This window comes from Canis lupus, chromosome 20 (genome assembly GCF_011100685.1).
Source record: "Canis lupus familiaris isolate Mischka breed German Shepherd chromosome 20, alternate assembly UU_Cfam_GSD_1.0, whole genome shotgun sequence".
Classification (NCBI taxonomy): Eukaryota; Metazoa; Chordata; class Mammalia; order Carnivora; family Canidae; genus Canis; species Canis lupus.
Genome location: NC_049241.1, coordinates 44680466 through 44702154, shown reverse-complemented (window position 1 = coordinate 44702154; position 21689 = coordinate 44680466). Strand labels below are relative to the sequence as shown.

Genomic DNA, 21689 nt, shown 5'->3' with positions numbered 1-21689 from the left:
GGAGAAGCAGGCTCCATGCACGGAGCCCGACGTGGGACTCGATCCCGGGTCTCCAGGATCACACCCCGGGCTGAAGGCGGCGCTAAACCACTAAGCCACCGGGGCTGCCCAGGAACATAATTATTACACTAGGCAAACTCAACACCCATTTGATGTTGGGGGACAGGAAGGTAGGTGAGGGGGGCTTTGTAGTCAAGGAAGTGAACCAGTACAAAACACTGGAAGTGGAGGGGCAGGTGCTTGGCCCTTGTTAAACCCAACTGGGTTTGCCAACTGTGCTTCTGGAAGTTTGGCTCCCATACCCCAGAGGCTGGGAGACAGGGCCCACCTTCAGGTGTCACTGGATCAGATGGCCAGTTCCTTGAGCAGCCTTGAGTGTTCTCAAGCAGGTACTTTAAGGGAGCTAGGGTCATCCTAGGGATGTGGCCTTGAGCCTTTAGACACCATGTTTGTGCTTTGTTCAAATCTTTATAGGTCAAGGTTTGGGCCTAGTCAAGAAGAGGGTTCAGAGGAGCCTGGCTTGGGTTTAGTTATGGAGAGTTGTTGTTTTTTTTTTTTTCCTAAGATTTTTATTTATTTATTCATGAGAAACACAGTGAGAGAGGCAGACATAGGCTGAGGGAGAAGCAGGCTCCCTGCAAGGAGCCTGATATGGGAATCGATCCCGGATCCTGGGATCATGCCCTGGGCCAAAGGCAGACACTCAACCGCTGAGCCACCCAGGCGTCCCGGTTATGGAGAGTCTTGGGCAGCCTGTGGATTGTGGCATCAGTGCCGCCCTGTGTCTCCAGTCTGCCCCGCTGCCCTACGAATTTCAGACTGGTCAGTCCCCACAGTTGCATAAGCCAGCTCCATGCAATAAGCCTCTTGATATACCATATCCTGTTGGTTCTCTCTTTGGGAGAACATGCTTGGGATGCCAGGCAAGGTGCTCAAGCCCCCACTGAGTCATGGAGATGGTTATGGAGTTAACAAATGTCTCTCTGGATGAGATGGATGGGCAGTCATTGAAGGCGCCTCTTCATTAACATCCAGAACCTGAGAAAGGAAGAAGAGAGGAGTAGGACGCTGAGGACAATCCCTTTGGATGGTTCTCAGGCCTGAGCCAGATGGAAGGGGTATCAGGTGCTATGACAGCCCCAGTTCCTCCCCATAGTGACCTGCAGTCCTTTCCTTGAGGCACTGTTCACTGCAGAAGGGGGCACCCAGACATTTCAAGGACTATCGGACATAGAGACTGAGTTGACACTGATCCCTGGAGACCACAAGGTACCATGGCCATCTAGAGCCTGAGGTCTTGGCAGAGGGGGCGTCTTGGTAATGGACAGTGTCCTGGACAAAGTTCAGCTCACAGTGGACCAGCTCCTTGGTTTCCCAGTGTGTGATTAGAACTGATGAGAGTTGGTGGGCCTTCCTCTGACCACTGAGGTCCTGGCCTGGGGGATGAGTGGGGAAGGCCATAGGAGGCCTCTGAAGCTGCCCCCACCCCAGCCAGAGCATTAAAAGGTACCCAGTATTGCACCTGCAGAGAGGCCACCGCCACAGGCCTGAAGAATGGAGGGGTGGCTCCCTGTACATCTCCATTTACTTTTCCAGTTCGGCCTCTCTCGGCACTAGGTGGGCCCCGGGGAATGAGCGTGGACCCCCACAGGCCCGAGCGAGTCGCTGCCCTCACCCAGCTGCTGTGCTGTGGGGAGGAGCTTCGCCGGAGTTCATCACTGGTACATGGCACTTGCACGTGGCACATGGCCACTGGGTTAGTGAACGCATTCTTTTCTACTCCAATTAGAAAAAAGGATGAAGGAGAAAAAAAAAAAAAGGAAAAGAAAGAAGGATGAGAAATAGTTCACGTTCCCATGAGCTAAACAAGAATATGCATTTATACTTTTTGCCCCGGGGCTAGGATTGCCAGATAAGATACAGATGCCTATTCTGTTTGGGGGGGGAGTGGCGGGATGATGAAAAAGTTCTGGAACTAGATAGTGGTGGTGTTTATACAACATTGTAAACGTACTAAATGCCAATGGATTTGTGCACCTAAAAATAGTTAAAATGGCAAATTTTACATCCTGTGTACTTCACTGCAACGAAAAAATAAACAGAAATATAGGAAGCCCAACTGAATTTGAATTCAGATCAACAATGAATTTTTTTTTTAAAGGATCAGTATGTCCCAGAGGTGTTTGCTGCTGAACAGGACTAATTATTAGGGAAATGCAAACCAAAACCACAATGAGATATTTCCACATCTGCATCCGGTGGCCGCTGTCAAGAAAACAAAACAAGGACGCCTGGGTGGCTCAGTCGGTTAAGCGTCTGCCTTCTGCTCAGGTCATGATCTCAAGGTCCTGGTGTCTAGCCCCACATCGGGGTAAAATCTTTAAACACATTATTTGAAAGTGGAGAGGGATGCCTGGGTGGCTCAGTGGTTGAGAGTCTGCCTTCGGCCCAGGGCCTGATCCTGGAGTCCCAGGATCGAGTGCCCCATCGGGCTCCCTGCATAGAGCCTGCTTCTCCCTCTGCCTGTGTCTCTGCCTCTCTTTCTGTCTCTCATGAATAAATAAATAAAATCTTTAAAAAAAAAAAAGAAAGTGGAGAGAGGTGATGGTTACACATCACTGCAAATGTACTAAATGCCAACTGAATTGTCCGCTTTAAAAGGGTGAATTTTATGTTATATAAATGTCACCTCAAAGAAAAGAGGACAAATAGTGCTGTGAGAATCGATAAAGTGTTACCTGGAGGATACGTTGTAAGTGGGAAAAACAGCACATGCTGGGGCAGAGGCAGTGTACCCTCTTGACCCCCATGCCTGCAAAGAGGTAGACACACGTCTTTGTGAGCATGGATGATGTCTGGGGAGGGACCTTACGTCCAGGGGCGCCTAGAAGGGACTAGAGGTGGTAGAGGTTTGAGGGGGCAGATGGAGGCTGACAGGGCCATGAGACCACTCAGGTGCCACCCGAGAAGGAGAGGAGGAAGGGGGGTGGGGAGAGCCTTAGGGATGGGAGCTGTGAGAAGGTCCAGGTTGAAGGAGTCCTCATCTGGCCCTGCCTCATGTCAGCATTGCTCTCTGTTGCTCATAAGCTGGGCTATTCCAGAAGCAGTGGTAGCTGGATCAACCTCGTAAGTGAGGGTGCCTGCTGCTGGCCTATGTGCCACTCTTTTTCTGACCCAAGACCCCTCTGTTCATGAGCCTGTCACCTGACAAATGACCAAGGCAGCCAACATCACCTGGCCAAGTCTTGTGGCTTGTGTGGTGGTTCCAAGTTCCTTGTGGCAGATGCTTCCTGGAAGACATTGAGGTCCTGGAGGACCTGCCTCTGTCCTTTTCCTTGTGGCCCCAGCCCAGGAATCCATGCACACTCTTATCCCGAGTCACCTCCCCCTCCCTCAAAGTGGGTGGCCAGGGGTGCCCTCACAGCTCTGCTTATGGGGAAGGATGTCCCTCCACTGTCCTTCAGGCCCCCCTGCATGAGGCTGGACCACAACCACTGCCTTGTCCTCATGTGCCACACAACTCCCAAGACCCATGCTGGAGGGTTAGCACGGTCCTGAGTGTAGGGGTGCCAGATTTATCAAGACAGACACATGCACACCCAGAAAACAAAGGTTTTTGGGGATTGGGTTTTTTTTTAGATTTTTAATTTTTATTTGTTCATGAGACACACGGAGAGAGAGCCGGAGACATAGGCAGAGGGAAAAGCAGGCTCCCTTTGAGGAGCCTGATGCAGTACTTGATCCCAGGACCCTGGGATCATGACCTGAGCCAAAGGCAGATGCTCAACCACTGAGCCACCCTGGCGCCCACCTCCAGAACTTTTTCATCTTCCAAAATGAAACCCCACTAAACACTGACTCCCTATCCTTCTACTTCAGCCCTTGGCACCCAACTGTTCTACTTTCTGCCTCCATATATCCAATTGTTCTAGCAACCTCATGTAAGTGGAACCACACAGTATTTGTGGTTTTTTTAAAATATTTTATTTATTTATTCATGAGAGACACACAGAGAGAGGCAGAGACACAGGCAGAGGGAGAAGCAGGCTCTTCACAGGGACCCCGGTGCAGGACTCGATCTCTAGACCCAGGATCATGCCCTGAGCCAAAGGCAGATGCTCAACAGGCTGAGCCAGCCAGGTGTCCCATATTTGTTCTTTTGTGACCAGCTTATTTCACTCAGTGTAATGTTCGAGGTTCATCATGTTATAGCCTGGGTCAGAATTGCCTTCCTTTTTAAGGCTGAATAATATTCCCCTGTATGGATGCACCACATCTTGGTTATCCATTGATCTGTCAATGGACACTTGAGTTGCTTCTGCCTTTTGGCTGTTGTCAATAATGTTGCTGTGAATATGGGTGTGCAAGTATCTGTTTGAGACCCTGCTTTCAATTCCTTTGGAGATCTACCCAGAAGTGGAATTGCTGGATTATTTATTCTATTTTCAATTTTCTTAAGGAACTGCCATATTGTTTTCCACAGTGATTGTACCATTTCACATTCCCACCAGCAGTGCACAACGGTTCCAGCATCTCCACATCCTTGCCAACACTTATTTTTTTGTGTTCTTTTATTTTTTTAAAGATTTTTTTTAATCTTTTTTTAAATTTTTATTTATTTATGATAGTCACAGAGAGAGAGAGAGGCAGAGACACAGGCAGAGGGAGAAGCAGGCTCTATGCACCAGGAGCCCGATGTGGGATTCGATCCTGGGTCTCCAGGATTGCGCCCTGGGCCAAAGGCAGGCGCCAAACCACTGCGCCACCCAGGGATCCCTTTTTTAAAGATTTTTATGTATTATTTTATTTGAGAGTGAGAGAGAGCAAGTGGAGGACAGGAGCGGAGGGAGAGAGAAGCAGACTTCCTGCGGAGCAGGGAGCCCAATGTGGGGCTCGATCCCAGGACCCTGAGATCATGACCTGAGCCAAAGGCAGACGCTTAACCGACTGAGCCACCCAGCTGCCCCTTAAATAATTTTTTAAAAGATTTATTTATTTATTTTAGAGAGAGAGAGAGAGAGAGAGAGTGCACCCAAGCAGGGGGAGGGGCACAGGGAGAGAGAGAGAGAAAATCTCAAGCAGACTCTTACAGTGTGGAGCCTGGCTCAGGACTCGATCTCATGACCCTGAGATCATGACCTGAGCCAAAATCAAGAGTTGGCCACTCAACTGACTGAGCAGCCACCCAGATACCCCTCGAATAATTGTTATTGGTCCCACACAAATGCCCCATCCCCATTAGCTGTCATCCAGCTCCCCCTCCCCCAGCCCCTGACACCCACTAACCTGCTCTCTGTGTCCATGGGTTTGTCTGTTCTGGACATTCCATACACATGGAATCACACACGATGTGCCCTTTTGTATCTGGCTTTTTTTCCCTCGGCACGATGTTTTCGAGGTTCATCCATGATATGACATGTATCAGAGCTTCAGTGCTCTTTATGGCTGAGAAACATTCCTCCGCGTGCATGGACCAGTGTTTATCCACGTCCTCTGTTCCTGGACACTTGGGGTGTTTCTACCTTTGGGCGATGCTGCTGTGAACATACATGTACAAGAATCTCTTTGAGACCCGACATTCAATTATTCTGGGTACACACCCAGAAGCAGAGTTTCTGGCTCATAAAATAATTCTATGTTTAACTTTTTGAGGACCCGCCAAACTTCTTTCCACGGCCGCTGCCCCGTTTTGCATTCCCACCGGCGGTGCACGAGGCTTCCAGTCTCTCCACATCCTTGACAACACTTGTTATTTTCCACTTTGGACGACGATCGTCCTCGTGGGTGTGATGAGGTCCGTTCCCCTTCTGATTCTTTGGTCACCTCCTGACACGCTACGCCAGTTATTGATTCAGGATGACTTTGCTGGCCGTCCGTCCCCCTGCTGGAAGAGGCCACACAGCTCGCTGTGAACTGGGGACAGTGACATGGGGTCGGGGCCTGCGAGAAGGGGTGATTTAGTTTCCCACCCCAGCACCTTCAAAAATAGCCACAGTGGAATTCCATCCAAAATATATCCCGGCGTGCAGCCTGGTGCGGGAATAGAAGGGGGTCCCCAGGGGCTGCCTTCCTCCTTGGAGCCTGGCCGGCCACAATGGGAGCCTTGAGTCTCTGTGGGAACCAGAGCTTTGAGGCCAAGCCCAAACCCACCTCTCCAGACACCCCAGCGCATACCCCAAAAAAGCAACGTATGGTCAAATTAGAATCAAGGTGGCCGCACACTGTCCTCCCACCCAAGGCCTGCTGTGACCCATCGTTACCTTCAAAGAGGCCGTTCAGAGAGCAGAGAAGAGCTATAAAATAGACACACATGCCTATTTTTCTGTTCCCCACCGGCGTCGCTGGGGCCTTGGCCACACATCCATGTTCCACAAAGGGCTCCTTTGAAGCAAGAGTGGGGCCGTAGAGGGGTGCCCACAGAAACCCACAAGAGCCCACTGTTCTTGGGGGGGTCCCTAAGTGGGGTCCAGGTTTGCTGGAGCTGCCTCCCTCCCAGCAGGAGCAGGGTGAGGGCCACATGTGCGGAAGTCAGGACCCCAAGAGAGGGGCTTTCAGAAATGCTGCTGGCTGGGCTGGGAGAAGCAGCTGCATGATCCGAAATATGCTTTTTTTCCAAAGTCGTGGAACTTCCCTGCAGCAGCCACTGCCGCTGCTTACCCTTGAGGGACCTCTCTTGGTACGAGAGAAGAATTCCAGTTTCCTGGCCGCAAAGGCTGGCAGGGAACCGGAGGAGGGGCCGGACCAGGATGTGGGGCAGAGCTGTGAAGTCAGGACCTGGGCGGGTGGATTCAGGAGTGCAACCCGAGCTCAGCTCTGCTAAAGTCACCAAGTGGGATGGGCCTGGGATTGGCCAAGACCTACCCAGGACCCTGCCTGGGCCAAGAGAGACACACACCTGTGGCAGGAAGCTCCATGGGGCTTCGGCATGGTCCAAAATGATTTTTCTTTTAAATTTCAATGATGAATTTTTTTTAACATTTTTTAAAAATTTTATTTATTTATGATAGTCACAGAGAGAGAAAGAGAGAGAGGCAGAGACATAGGCAGAGGGAGAAGCAGGCTCCATGCACCGGGAGCCCGATGTGGGATTCGATCCCGGGTCTCCAGGATCGCGCCCTGGGCCAAAGGCAGGCGCCAAACCGCTGCGCCACCCAGGGATCCCTCAATGATGAATTTTTTAAAAATATTTTATTTATTTATTTGAGAGAGAGTGAGATCGAAAGGGATCACAGAGAAAGAGGGAGAAGCAAAGTCGCTGCTGAGCAGGGAACCTGATGCGGGGCTCGATTTCAGGACCCTGAGATCATGACCCGAGCTAAAGGCAGATGCTTAGTTCACCGAGCCACCCAGGCGGCCCTAAAGTATACAGTTTGATACATCTGGCATATGTCTACACCTATGAAACTGTCGCCTTGATTAAGATAGTGAACACAGCCATCACTCCCAAATGTTCCCTCCTGCCCTATCTCATCCGTCCCTCTCGCCTCTCCTGGGCAACCTCTGATCTGTTTCCTGTCAGTTTACAGTACTTCACACTTGCTACAATGGCAAAGAAATGGAATCTCGCAGTGTGTCGCCTTTGGGGTCTGGCTTCTTTCACTCGGCTAATGCCATGGAGGTACATCCGTGTTGTGGCACGTCTCCTTAGTCCACGCCTTGTCATCTTTGAGAAGTATTTCATCGTGGGTTCACCCATCACCCCGATGACGGATGGTTCGGTTATTCCAGTACAGGATGATTACAAATAAAGCTGCTGTGAGCAGTTGCACCAGGCCCTCGATGGACCTACTTTTCCTTTCTCTCGAGGAAACCCCAAGGAGGGGCAAGGCTGGCTCTGTGGTGGGTCCATGATGAACTCCTGCAGAAGCTGCCAAGCTGCCTTTCCAAGCGGCTGCACCATTCTGCATTTCCAGCAGCCTGGACGTGAGTTCTGGTTCCTCCCACCCTCGCCGGCACTTGCTAGTGTCAGCTTTTTTCCTGTGAGCATGGGAGTAGGGGATCACGCTTGACACTGTGTTCTGGGTTGTGAGGTTACAGTGGTCTTATATCCTACTTTTCTGTTCTGTCCAATTTGTTTTTTCTTTCCTAACAATAAAGAATATATTCCTGGGCAGCCCGGGTGGCTCAGTGGTTTAAGTAACACCTTCAGCCCAGGGCCTGATCCTGGAGACCCAGGATCGAGTCCCACGTCAGGCTCCCTGCTTGGAGCCTGCTTCTCCCTCTGCCTGTGTCTCTGCCTCTCTGTGTCTCAAATAAATAAATAAATAAATAAATAAATAAATAGATAAATAAATAAATAAATCTTAAAAAAAAAAGAATATATTCCTTTTACAGTGGGGGACCCTCCATCTCATACACACAAAACTTCCAGTTTTCTCCCCAATAGGAAAAACATACAAAAATTAAATGCCCATTAGACAGCAGCTTTGTTTTGGTCAGAAGTCTCATTAAAGGTACCAGGTTTCGGGACGCCCAGGCAGCTCAGTGGTTGAGCCTTTGCCTTCAGCTCAGGGCATGATCCTAGGGTCCAGGGATCGAGTCCAACATCAGGCTCCCTGCATGGAGCCTGCATCTCCCTCTGCCTGTGTCTCTGCCTCTCTGTGTGTGTGTGTGTGTGTGTGTGTGTGTCTCATGAATAAATAAATAAAATCTAAAAAAAAAAAATTTTTTTTTTAAGTTACCAGGTTTCATTTTCAGGTGATAGAAATATTCTGGAGCTAGATAGAGTTGATGGTTGCACAACACTGTGAACGCACTAAATACCCCTGAATTGCCCACCTTAGAGCTGCTGAAGTGGTAAATTTTATGTTATGTGAGTTTTTTAAATTCAATTTTTAAAAAAATTTAATTTTTTAAAGTGGTGCATCAGAATAACCCGAGTACCTCTGTCATCTACCACTTTGCATCCGGTTGTTTAGGAGAAGTGACCAACTGAGATGATGCCCAGGGTGGTCGGGATGGGGCTCCCGGGAGGAATCTCACCTCCTGGGTGATGGTCCTGGTGTGTTATGGTGGCCGTGTTGAAACCAGCTGGTCCTTCCTCCGCCAGTGGAATGTTCACGTGCCCTGCAATTTGCCCAAGAGCAATTGAGGGATGTGTTGGAGGTGTCCACAGCTGGGCAAACCTGGAATCTACCTCCATGCTGAACGAGGTCAAAAAGCCATCAAGAAGCATGCCCTGAGGGATGGATGTCAAAGCGGCCTCAACTCAGAAATAGAATCACCACCTGAAAAAGAGTAAGTCCCTCTAAGATCACAGATAGCATGATGACCTTTATAAAGTTAAACACAATCCAACTAAAAAATACACGCACTTTTTTTATACGAATGGAGCCCAACGTGGGGCTTGAACTCATAATCCTGAGATCAAGACCTGAGCTGAGGGATGCCTGGGTGGCTCAGCGGTTTGGCACCTGCCTTCAGCCTAGGGTGTCCTGGAATCAAGTTCCGAGTCGGGCTCTCTGCATGGAGCCTGCTTCTCCCTCTGCCTCTGTCTCTACATCTCCCTCTGTGTCTCTCATGAATAAATAAATACAATCTTAAAAAAAAAAGCTGAGATCAAGAGTCAGACACTTAACCGACTGAGCCACCCAGGTGTCCTATGTGCATTTTTAGTGACAAATAGAGGTATAAAAAAATAGAGCACAAGGGTTGAATGGAGGATTCAAGGCGAAGGGTGCTCGGTGGGGGGTGTTAGTTCCATGGAGCTGTTGTAACAAGTCACCAAAGACTGTGTGGCTTTAACCCCAGGAATCTGTTCTCCTCTTTCTTGAGGCCAGATACTCAGGAACAAGGTGTCAGAGGGACCATGCTCCCACTAATGGCTCTACGGGGGATACTTACTGGCCTCTCCCAGCCTGTGGGGGCTCCAGACCTTCTTAGACTTGCAACCACATCACTCCAATCTCTGCCTCTGTGTCCACATGGCCTTCTCCCTGCATGTGTCTCCTCTCCTGTCTCTCTCTCTTTTTTAAGATTTTATTTATTTATTCATGAGAGACACAGAGAGGCAGAGACACAGGCAGAGGGAGAAGCAGGCTCTCTGCAGACAGCCCGATGTAGGACTTGATCCCAGATCCCGGAATCATGTCCTGAGACAAAGGCAGATGTGCAACCACTGAGCCACTCAAGTGTCCCTCTCCTGTCTCTTATAAGGACACCTGTCATTGGATTTAGGGCCTACCCTAAATCCAAGATGATCTTATCTGGAGGTCCTTCACTTAGGTACTTCTGCAAGGTTCTGTTTTCTTTTTCTTTCTTTCTTTCTTTTTTTTTTTTAAGTTTCCGTTTTCCAAATGAGGTCACATCCATAGGTTCTGGGGGTCAGGACTCAGCCGTTTTTTTTTCTTTCTTTTTTTTTTTTTTTTTGGAGGAACACCATCCAACTTATTATAGGAGGCCAACGTTAATTATTGCTTGTTGGGTTTTTAAAAATGACTAGTAACCAAGTAAACAAAAGTGGTCACAGAACCTCTAGGGATGAGAATATGGCCTAGACCAAGCATTATTTATTTCTCATCCTTTCCATGTCATATCTTAAAAAAGCCCTCCCGGTTAGTGTTGAAATGCAGATGCCTGGGGCACCTGGGTGGCTCAGTTGGTTGAGCATCTGCCTTCAGCTCAGGTCATGATCCCAGGGTCCTGGGATCGAGCCCCTGCTCAGCAAGGAATCTGCTTCTTCCTCTGCCTCTGCCCCTCCCTGCCCCCATCCTCCTCCTGCTCTTGCTCAAACGTGCAGTTTCTCTCTCTCCCAAAGAATAAGTTAGAAAAAAAAAAAAAAACTTTAAAAAATGCAGATGCCTGGGACCATCCAGGACCTTCCCAAGCTGAGAAACTGGTGGGGGGTGGGGTGGGGTCCTTGGAGATCGAGCCCCTCCAATCTGAGATGCCTGCATCATACAGGACATCCCAGGCCCCTCTGAAAAGCTCCTAGGCTTCCTTCCGGGACAATTTCTCCTGGACAAACTTTTTTAAGAGTATCCAGATGAATCCCAACCTCCTATCCCCCAGTGTTGGATTCAAAGACAGTGTGTTTCCTGCTCTGCGCCTCAGTTTCCACTCCTAGAAAATGGGCCAATGCCACCTACTCTCAGAGTTGCTGTGGTGCTGGTTGTCAGGTGACACTAACCTCTATCCTCCTCTTGTTCGTTTCGCAGCAGGGGTTTGTTTCTCAACCTCAGCACTTTCAACATTTTGGGCCGGATTTCCCTGGGGGCTGGGGGAGGAGTTTGCCCTGTGTGTTGTAGGACTTGTAGCAGCATCCCTGGCCTCTACCCACTAGATGCCAGTATAGAGTTGCCAGATTCAGCAAATACAAACGCGGGATTCCCCGGGGTAAATTTGAATTTCAGATAAACATATAATGATTTTGAGAGACACCTAACTCTGGGAAATGAACAAGGGTTAGTGGAAGGGGAAGTGGGCAGGGGGTTGGGGTGACTGGGTGATGGGCACTGAGGGGGGCACTTGATGGGATGAGCACTGGGTGTTATGCTATATGTTGGCTAATTGAACTCCAATAAGAAAAAATTTTAAAACCCTATAAATATGAAAAAAACAGGAAAAAATATAATGATTTTTTAACCTAAAAATATATATTCCAAATATTGCACGGCACATACTTACACTAAAAAACACGGACAAGGTAGTGCCAAGGAAATTCAATGGGAAAAGGATAGTTTCTTCAACTGATGGTGATGATGGGACATCTGGATGCCCACATGCAAAGAATGAAGTTGGGTCTCCACCGTATATATATAGTGGTATATATACACCATATAAATCTCTGAGACCTTGGATTTGGCAATAATCTCTTAGAAATGACGCCAAAAGCACAACCAACAAAAGGAAAAACAGATAAGGTAGACTTTATCAAGATGACGCTCTCTGGCATCTCTTCTTATAAGGACACAAATTCTGTCGTCAGGGCCCCACCCTCATGACTTCATCTACCCCTTAATTCCCTCCTATTCCCTCCTAATACCATTGCTTTGGGGATTAGCGAGAGATTCAACACATTCTGTGAATTATCTTTTCCCTTTCTTCATGGTGTCCTTTGGTACAAAAAAGTTTGCAATTTTCTTTTTTGTTTGAGATTTTATTTATTTATGAGAGACACACACAGAGAGAGAGAGAGGCAGAGGGAGAAGGAGGCTCCATGCAGGGAGCCCGACATGGGACTCGATCCCGGGTCTCCAGGATCAAGCCCTGGGCTGAAGGCGGCACTAACCACTGAGCTACCCAGGCTGCCCAGCCCTTCATTGGTCTAGTTTTCTTTGGCTGCTGATGCTTTTACTAAATGTCAATGTCTAAGAAATCTTAGTCTATTTCAAGATCACACAGATTAGCCCCTGTGTTTTCTTCTAAGAGTTTAATGGTTTTAGCTCTTCATTTAGATCTTGGATCCATTTTGAGTTAATTTTTGTATATGATGTGAGAAAGGGTTCTGAAGTCCACAATCTCCATCTTGCTCTCTGTTTTGTCGGTGGATATCCAGTTGTCCTAGCATCATTTGTTGTAAAGAATGTATTTCCCCATTGAATGGTGGATGAATCAAGATTCTCCAGAAAAACAGACCCAACAAAACAGAAAGTGAGAGAGAGGAAAAGAGGTAGAGGGAGATGGAATGAGGGAGAGGGAGAGGGAGATTGAGACTTCATTTCAGACAGCTGGCTCACTTGATTATGGAAGCTTGGCCGATTCAACACCTGCTGAGTAGGCTAGACACCTAGGAAAGTTAGCACTTTGAGTCTAAAGGCAGTTTCCTGGCAAAATTCCTTTTTTCTTGAGGCCAGTCTTTTTCTATTAAGGCCTTCAACTGATTGGATAAGGACGACCCATACTATGAAGAGGAATCTGCTTTACACAAAGTCTGCTGATTTATCTGTTCATCTCACCTAAAAAAATACCTTCATGGAGACACCTAAAACAATGTTTGACCAAACATCTAGGTACCGTGGCCTAATGAGGTTGACACAGAAAATTAACTGTCATAAGTCCACCTCTTTTTTTTTTAATATTTCATTTATTCATTCATGAGAGACAACAACTCTTAGATGCTCTGATATAAAGTCAATACGTCATGTCACATGAGAAGGGGATAAGAGAAGGAAGAAAACATAGATATTTGCTATCTACATTATACACACACATTCATAACAGAAGAAGGAAACAAATACTTATGACAATTACAGTCCTCATTTCTGTAACTGACCATGTGGGCATAGCCAATGGGCACCACCCATTCCATATTCCCTTTGCCCTCGGCAAGCACCTGAGTGATCATGCGAGCCAAATCTTCATGCCTGAAGGGCCATGAGTGATCCTGGCCAAATTGCGTTGTAATTTTCATTGACCTTAATGGTAACACTAAGGGCATGGTAATACCAAGAGATAACTTCGGGGATCTCCTATATTCCAGACATGCTCTTCCTTCCTTACTTACACTGCAGAGTCACTGGCCATTTCCCCTTGATGGTCAGGATCAATCACTCTAGCCAGCACAGGAACTTTCTTTCTTTCTTTCTTTCTTTCTTTCTTTCTTTCTTTCTTTCTTTCTTTCTTTCTTATATTTATTTGAGAGAATGAGAGGGAGAAGGAGAGAGAGAAGCAGACTTGCCATTGAGCAGAGAACCTGATGTGGAGCTCTTTCCCAGGACCCTGAGATCACAACCTGAGTCAAAGGCAGAAGCTTAACCAACTGAGCCACCCAGGTGCCCCAGTAATTCCCTTCTTTACCTGTTAATTCCAAGGCATGAAGAACCTAGAGTGACCAAGTAGTCATCTTAACTTGTAGTTCAGTGGGATCATTGTTTCTCCTGGTCTAAGCATTTCTCCTTTTTTTTTTTTTTTTATTTATTCATGAGAGAGAAGAGAGGCAGAGACACAGGCAGAAGCAGAAGCAGGCTCCATGCAGGGAGCCCAACGTGGGACTCGATCCCGGGACTTCAGGATCATGCCCTGAGCCAAAGGCAGGTGCTAAACCACTGAGCCACCCAGGGATCCCCGTGTTCCTCCCTTTAAAATGAAGACCTGTAGGCCAGAAAAGCATAAAGTCATAGGGACAGGAAGCAGAAACTTTGCTAGTGGGTCACTAGGGGTGATAGTGAGTGGTGCCACTCCCATCACCACCTCTCGATTCCTGGATCCTTGAGTCCTGGTTGGGGGGAAAATAGCACCATAGATTGGATACTGATTCAGAGCATATGCAGACTCCTGGAGAACCGTGCCCCAGCCTACAATGTAATGCTACCTCGTTGGCACTGAGCCCAAGTCTTCAAATGTCTATCCCACTGCGCTACCAAACCAGCTGCTTCAGGGTGGTGGGGCACATGGGAAAACCAGTGAATTCCATTGGCATGGGTCCATCGCTGTGCTTTATTTCCTGAAAAGTGAGTTCCTTGGTCAGAAGGAACACCATGAGGAACACCATGATGGTGGATAAGGCCTTCAGTAAGTCCACAGACAGTAGTTTTGGCAGAAACATTGCGTGCGGGGAAGACAATTCCATGTGCAGAATAAGTGTCTGTCTGGTAGGACAAAATGCTCTTTCCCATAATGGAACAATTGTACTCAACCTGCCACTAGGTATCTGGCTGATCACCTCAGGGAATGTTGCCATCCCGGGGGCTCAGGGTTGGTCTCTGCTCCTGGCAGGTTGGGCACTCAGAAGTGGCCATAGCCAGATCGGCCTTGGTGAGTCAGAAAGTTCATGATGCTGAGCCCATGCATAACCTCCATTCCTGCCACACGGCCACATGGTTCATGAGCCCAGTGGGCAATAGCAGGGGTGGCTGGGGAAAGAGCCCGCCTGGAATCCATGGTACAGGTTATCCTATCCACTTGACTATTAAAATCCTCCTCTGCTGAGGTCACTCTTTGGTAAGCATTCACACGACACATAAATATCTTCACACTTCCTCCCATTCAGTGAGGTCTAGTCACATACTTCTTTCCCAGATTTCTTTGTCATGAATTTTCCGATCGTCTTCCTTCCAATTCTCTGACCATCCAAACAAACCATTTGCAACAGCCCATAAATCAGTATAAAATTGCATGTTTGGCCATTTCTCCTTCCAAGCAAAATGAACAACTAAGTGCTTGAAGTTTTGCCCACTGGGAGGACTTCCCTTCACCATTGTCCTTCAGGGATGTCCCAGAGGGATGGTAGTGTTGCAGCTGTCCCCTTTAGGTGGGGCCTGTATATTGTATAATCCAGGTCTAAGATATCTTCCTCTAGGGGTGTCTGGGTGGCTCAGTGGGTTAAGCATCTGCCTTTGGCTGGATCATGAACCCAGGCTCCTGGGATTGAGCCCCAAGTAGGGTTCCCTGCTTAGCGGGGGTAGTCTGCTTCTCCCTCTCTCTCTGCCCCTCCCCACTGCCCATGCTCTGCCTCTGTCTCTCCCTCTCATGAATAAATAAATATTCATTTTAAGATTTATTTAAATAAATAAAATAAATCTTTATTTTAAAAAATTTATTCATGAGAGACACAGAAAGAGAGAGGCAGAGACATAGGCAGAGGGAGAAGCAGGCTCCATGCAGGGAGCCCAATGTGAGACTCGATGCCAGAACTCCAGAATCCTGCCCTGAGCCGAAGGCAGACTCTCAACCTCTGAGGCACCTAGGCATCCCAATAAATAAATAATCTTTTTTATTTTTTTAACGATTTTATTTATTTATTCATGAGAGACACAGAGAGAGAGGCAGAGACACAGGCAGATGGAGAAGCAGGCTCCATGTAGGGAGCCTGATGTGGGACTCAACCCTGGGGACTCCAGGATCATGTCCTGGGCTGAAGGCAGGCACTAAACCACTGAGCCACCCAGGGATCCCTATAAAATCTTTAAGAAAAAAAAAAAAAGATAGCTTCCTCTGTTAGCTGATGATGTTCATAATAAACTTCACATGAAGCTATAGACACAGATATAGGAGACAGAAGGCAACATAGCACAGGTGGGGACCATGGACATTTGGGCTACTTCTTGCAGCTTACTTATTTGTGCTTTTGGGATCTGCTTGGACCAGATCTTATATATTTACCACTACCATTGAGTGTTGCTGTGCATACCCACCTTCACAGGTTGATGTGTCAGACAATATCAAGTTCATGATAGGTAGCTCAGGTCACGTGGTAACTTTGTGGCCCATGGTGAAGTATTCAGTTCTTACTAAGGCCCAGTAGCAGGCCTAAAGTTGTTTCACAAAAGGAAGGTAGTTATCTGCAGAGGATGGCAGGGGTTTGCTCCCAAATCCTAAGGGCCTGCACTGTGGTTCACTTATGGCTTCCCTATCAGCCACTGCCACTTAGAGTACCATTGTAATTGCTGGATCTCATGGCTCAAGTGGCAGAACAAGTTGCAAGGCAGCCTGGGCCTGTTGCAAAGCCTTCATGTGCTCCGGGCCTCCCCTTAAAACTAAGTTTTCTGAGTCACCCAGTAAACAGGCCACAGGAGCACACCCAAATGAAGAATCTGTTTGCCTCCAAGATCAAAGAGGCCCACTAGGTGTTGTGCCTCTTTTTTGGTTGTGGTAGGAGCCAGATGTGACAACTTATCCTTCACCTTATATCTCTCACGCCATTGGATCACTAGAAATTTCACTGAGGTAGAGGGTCTCTGAAATTTTGTCAGATTTACTTCCCATCTTCTGATATGTGACTATCTTACCAATAAATCTAGAGGATTTTCTCCTTACTCACTAGGCTCAATCAACACAATGCTATCAATGTAATGGCCTAGTGTGGTACCCCGTGGAAGGGAAAGACAATCAAGATTCCCAATACCTAAATTATGACATAAGGCTGGAGAGTTGATATACCCGAGATGGGACAGTGAAGGTGTACTGCTGGCTTTGCCAGCTGAAAGCAAACTACTTCTGGTGGGCCTTATGGATAGGATTGGAGGAAAAGACATTTGCCAGCCCAATAGCTACACACCAGGTACCAGGGGGTGTGTTAATTTGCTTAAGCAATGAAACCACATTGATAGAACAGCTGCAGTTGGAGTTACAACCTGGTTAAGCTTGCAATAATCCACTGTCATTCTGCAAGCTCCATCTGTCTTCTGCACAAGCCACAGAGGAGAGGTGAATGGGAATGTAGTAAGAATTACCACTCCTGCATCTTTCAGGTCATTGGTGGTGGCACCAATCTCCGGAATCCCACGAGTGCAGGATTGCTTCAGTTTTACCATTTTCTTAGTAGAGACAATTCTAGTGGCTTTCCCTTTGCTATTTCCCCCATAAAAACCATTACTCAGAGGGATCCCTGGGTGGCTCAGCGGTTTGGTGCCTGCCTTTGGCCCAAGGAATGATCCTGGAGTCCCGGGATTGAGTCCCGCGTTGGGCTCCCTGCATGGAGCCTGCTTCTCCCTCTGCCTGTGTCTCTGCCTCTCTCTGTCTCTCATGAATGAATAAATCTTAAAAAAAAAAAAAAATTACTCAGGGAACTTATGTGAAGATTCTGCTAAGTTTATCTATTCCAATTGTGCATTCTAGAACCGGGGAAATAAGCACAGGATGGGTTTGGGAACTCAGTGGATCCATATCTCACCTCCAGAAGGCCCTACTCTGACTGGTGTACAGCAGTGACATTTTGGGTCTCCTGGAATTAGTGTCATTCAGAGCCAGTGTCCAGTAATCCCTGAAAGGCCTGATTATTGCAGTTTCCCCAACACACAGTCACGCTAGTAAAGGGCCGTGGGTCCCATGGGAGAGACTGAAAGATTAATAGTGTAGTTTTCACTAGTGTACTGGAGTCCTTCCTCAGCCTTCCCTTTTTATTCAAGGGACTTGGGTTTGTGAACTGGCTCAAGTTCAGAAGTAGATGGAGGGTCTGTGGCTCTCTGTTTTGATGGTTCAAGATTTTTTTTTTCACTCGATCTAGAACTCTTCTGCTTATACAAAACAAGTAAGAATTTAGTAAGCTTCCCATCGATTTTACTTCTGGGAGTACCATGATCAACTAGTCCAAAATACAGAATAGTCTATTGCTCAGACTATTCTGATGGCTCCTTTGCCTCTGCTATCCATTTTGGTAACCACATCTACCTTGCCTTTGGTTGTTGAATGCCACTACTGGGCTCCTACCACTCCAAAGTCCAATTACTCTCTCTACATTTAGGTTTCCCAATTCAATGGCAACAGTTGCCACGGTAAGCTCTGGTCTACAAAGGGGAGTGATCAGAGAGCTCTTCAAGGATGCTGAGGCTCCCCTCTACCCCTGCCCCCACAAATTCACTTCTCACAGTCACGCTGAAAGGTGTGTCATCTGGACCCTCTGAGGGAGGTCTTTTTTTTTTTTTTTTTTTTTTTTTTTAGGGAGGTCTTAAATGACAATCCACTCAAACATTTCAATCTCTGGTAAGTCTTTGACTTCTTTTCTCTATTGTAAACCACAATTACTATTAAATTGTTTATTTCTCCTTTCAATTTTATCCCAATTTGCTTTATGTATTTTGGGACTTTGTTGTTAGGTGCATATATCTTTATAATTATTATATCTTCTTAATAGATGAAATCTAAATAAAATCTTAATAAAATAAAATGTTAATTAAAAAATAAACATTTTATTTATTTATATTTTTTTAAAGATTTTATTTATTTATTTATTTATTTATTTATTTATTTATTTATTTTTATGAGAGACATACAGAGAGAGAAACAGAAACATATGCAGGGGGAGAAGCAGGCTCCATGCAGGGAGCCTGATATGGGACTTGATCCTAGATCCTGGGATCATGCCCTGAGCCAAAGGCAGACACTCAACCGCTGAGCCGCCCAGGGGTCCCTATTTATTTACATTTTTAAAAAGATTTTACTTATTTGAGAGAGAGAGAGAGAGAGAGAGAGAGAGAGAGAATGAACATGAGCCAGGGGAGGGGCAAAGGGAGAGGGAGAAGCAGGCTTCCTGCTGAGCAGGGAGCCTGACTTGGGGCTTTTTCCCAGGACTCTGAGGTCATGACTTGAGCCAAAGTCAAAGGCTCATTATTCTCATGAATAAAATCTTTAAACAACAACAAAAAAATCTTTAAACAAACAAACAAAAATAACAACAACAAAACAAGTCAGACTCTTCATCCAGGTGCCCCTAGTTTAAATCCATCTGACAATCTCTGCCTTTTTTTTTTTTTAAGATTTATTTATTTATGATAGACACACAGAGAGAGAGAAAGAGGCAGAGACACAGGAGGAGGGAGAAGCAGGTTCCATGCCGGGAGCTCGACGCGGGACTGGATCCTGGGACTCCAGGATCGCACCCCAGGCCAAAGGCAGGCAGGCGCCAAACCCCTGAGCCACCCAGGGATACCCCCCCCTTTTTTTTTAAGATCGTATTTATTCATGAGAGACACACAGAGACAGGCAGAGACACAGGCAGAGGGAGAAGCAGGCTCCCCACAGGGAGCCCGCTGCCGAACTCAATCCCAGGTCCCCGGGATCATGACCCGAGCCCGAAGGCAAATGCTCAACCATTGAGCCACCCAGGTGTCCCTCTTTTTTTTTTTTTTTTTATTTTATTTTTATTTTTATTTTTTTTAATTTTTTAAAATTTTTATTTATTTATGATAGTCACAGAGAGAGAAAGAGAGAGAGGCAGAGACATAGGCAGAGGGAGAAGCAGGCTCCATGCACCGGAAGCCCGATGTGGGATTCGATCCCGAGTCTCCAGGATCGCGCCCTGGGCCAAAGGCAGGCGCCAAACCGCTGCGCCACCCAGGGATCCCTTTTTTTTTTTTTTTTTTAAAGAGATTTTTATGTATTCATGAGAGACAGGGAGAGGCAGAGACATAGGCAGAGGGACAAGCAGGCTCCCTGCAAGGATCCTGAAGTGGAACTCGATCCCAGAACCCCAGAATCAACCACTGAGCCACCCAGGTGGCCCTAATCCATTTACATTTAAGTAATTCCAGATAAGGACTTATTTTTGCCATGCTGCTACTAGTTTTCTATATGGGTCTATCTTCCTCCCTCCCCCACAATTCCTCCGCTACCACCTTCATTTTCAATAATGTTTTAGTATATCATCCAAAATGTCATTTTGCAAATGTGACTGTACGTAAAAAATAAAGAGGAAATCTTTAGAAGTGGAAATGCTAAGTCAAAGGAGGGGAGGAAAAGGCATTTAAATCTGTGATAGGTGTTACCAGATTGGTCTTAAATGCTTCTATCAATTCAATTGACTATTCCAAAGAGGACTTTGTGTTTTATTGAAACCATCCATTGGCTTGTTGGAATTTCCTCTTAAACTCTGTTTTTCTGGGAACCTAATTATTCAATTTCTCTATTCCCACATTTTACTGCATAGTAGGAGGCCAGAAAAGATGTAAAGAAAGAAAAAGGAATCTCTTATCATGTAATGACAGGAATATTGGAAAATGAGAAACCATACAGAATCAGGAACTTTTAGTGTAGCTGTGCAAACCAGGAGCCCTGTGAACTGACTTCAATTATTTAGAAGGCGCCAGAATCTTGCAACAAAAAGGGAAGTGGATGTGGAGAGGTTTTCCCAGTCACTATATAAAAAAGGAAGCTGAGGCTTGAAGTTAATAAACCAGTAGCTGAACTTGGACAAACTTTTACTGAGCACCTACTGTGTCGGGGCATTATTCTCCCCTTGGGAAAGATTGTGTAATGTGAACAAGCCAACTTCTGTGCATGTCGAAATGCTTTTTTATAAATACTTCAGGAAGTGAATAGTAGTGCATGTATTCTTCATCTCACCTTTTTTTCCCCAACATTTTAAAAAAGATTTTATTTTTAAGCAATCTCTACATGGAACGTGGAGCTCGAACTCACCACCCAGAGATCAAGTGACAGGCTCCACACAGAGAGCCATCCAGAAGCGCTTCTTCATCCCATCTTAATGGATAGGATTTCCCTTTCCCAGGGGAGGAAACTCTAGACTCAGAGAAGTGAAGTCACTTGTACAAAATCACACAGCTAGCAGGTGTCCAGGTCAGGATTTCACCCCAAAGCAAGCACTCCCAATCACTTTTTTTTTTTTCCCAATCACTTTGGTATAGCCTCTGAATAATAAGATTAAAAATTATTAATTATGCAATTATAATTAATGTAACCTATAATTACAATATATTATTATAGCTATTGTAATAATTACTATATTAATTGACATTATTGTTATTATGATTATCGTCCGAAGCAGCAGCAACCACCATTGCCCTGTGGCCAACCTCCATGCTAAGGACTGTCCCATTCTTTTTTTCAAACAACGAATACTGAGCATCTATCTGTGCTATGCCAGGACCCCCATTTTACAGACGGGGAAATTGAGGCCCAGGGAGCTTCTCCCAGAGATGGAGGTACACTGTCCCTGCCAAGCATCCTCAACTGGGTGTTCCGAGACCACCTTTGTAAAGCAACCTGGTAGTGTTCAATTCACGTGAGGCACTGCAGCCACCCGCACCGGTGCAACTACCTGGGTCTCGCCGCCCCGCGCCGCTGAACAGCGGTTGGGGCGGGACCACGTCCTCGTGCGGCCGCCGCGACGGCGGTTGGAAGACCCGCCCCCTGCGCGTGCGCTCTGAGTGTTCCGCCGGCGCGCTCAGTTGCGGGCGTCCGGGCGCGGTTGGAGGCGTCCGCGAGGAGCGCGCGCGCCTGCGCCGGCGTCGGGCTCGCGCACGCGCACCTGCGCCGGCGTCGGGCTCGCGCACGCGCACGGCAGCGGCAGCGGC

General features: G+C 47.0%; 1 long non-coding RNA gene across 3 annotated transcripts; it reads right to left on the bottom strand.

Moving 5' to 3' along the window:
* LOC111091353 lies at positions 1-21496 on the bottom strand. 3 transcript variants are annotated; one of them, XR_005375002.1, is made up of 6 exons: positions 20794-21496; positions 8983-9227; positions 6261-6381; positions 5287-5884; positions 1523-1776; positions 1-1038 (listed from the first exon to the last, which is right to left on the bottom strand). It is a non-coding gene; the product is annotated as an uncharacterized LOC111091353 (long non-coding RNA). The 3 variants fall into 3 exon arrangements; XR_005375003.1 differs by lacking the exon at positions 6261-6381; XR_005375001.1 differs by lacking the exons at positions 8983-9227; positions 20794-21496 and having other exon boundaries at positions 6261-6938.
* Positions 21497-21689: the final 193 nt, after the last annotated feature.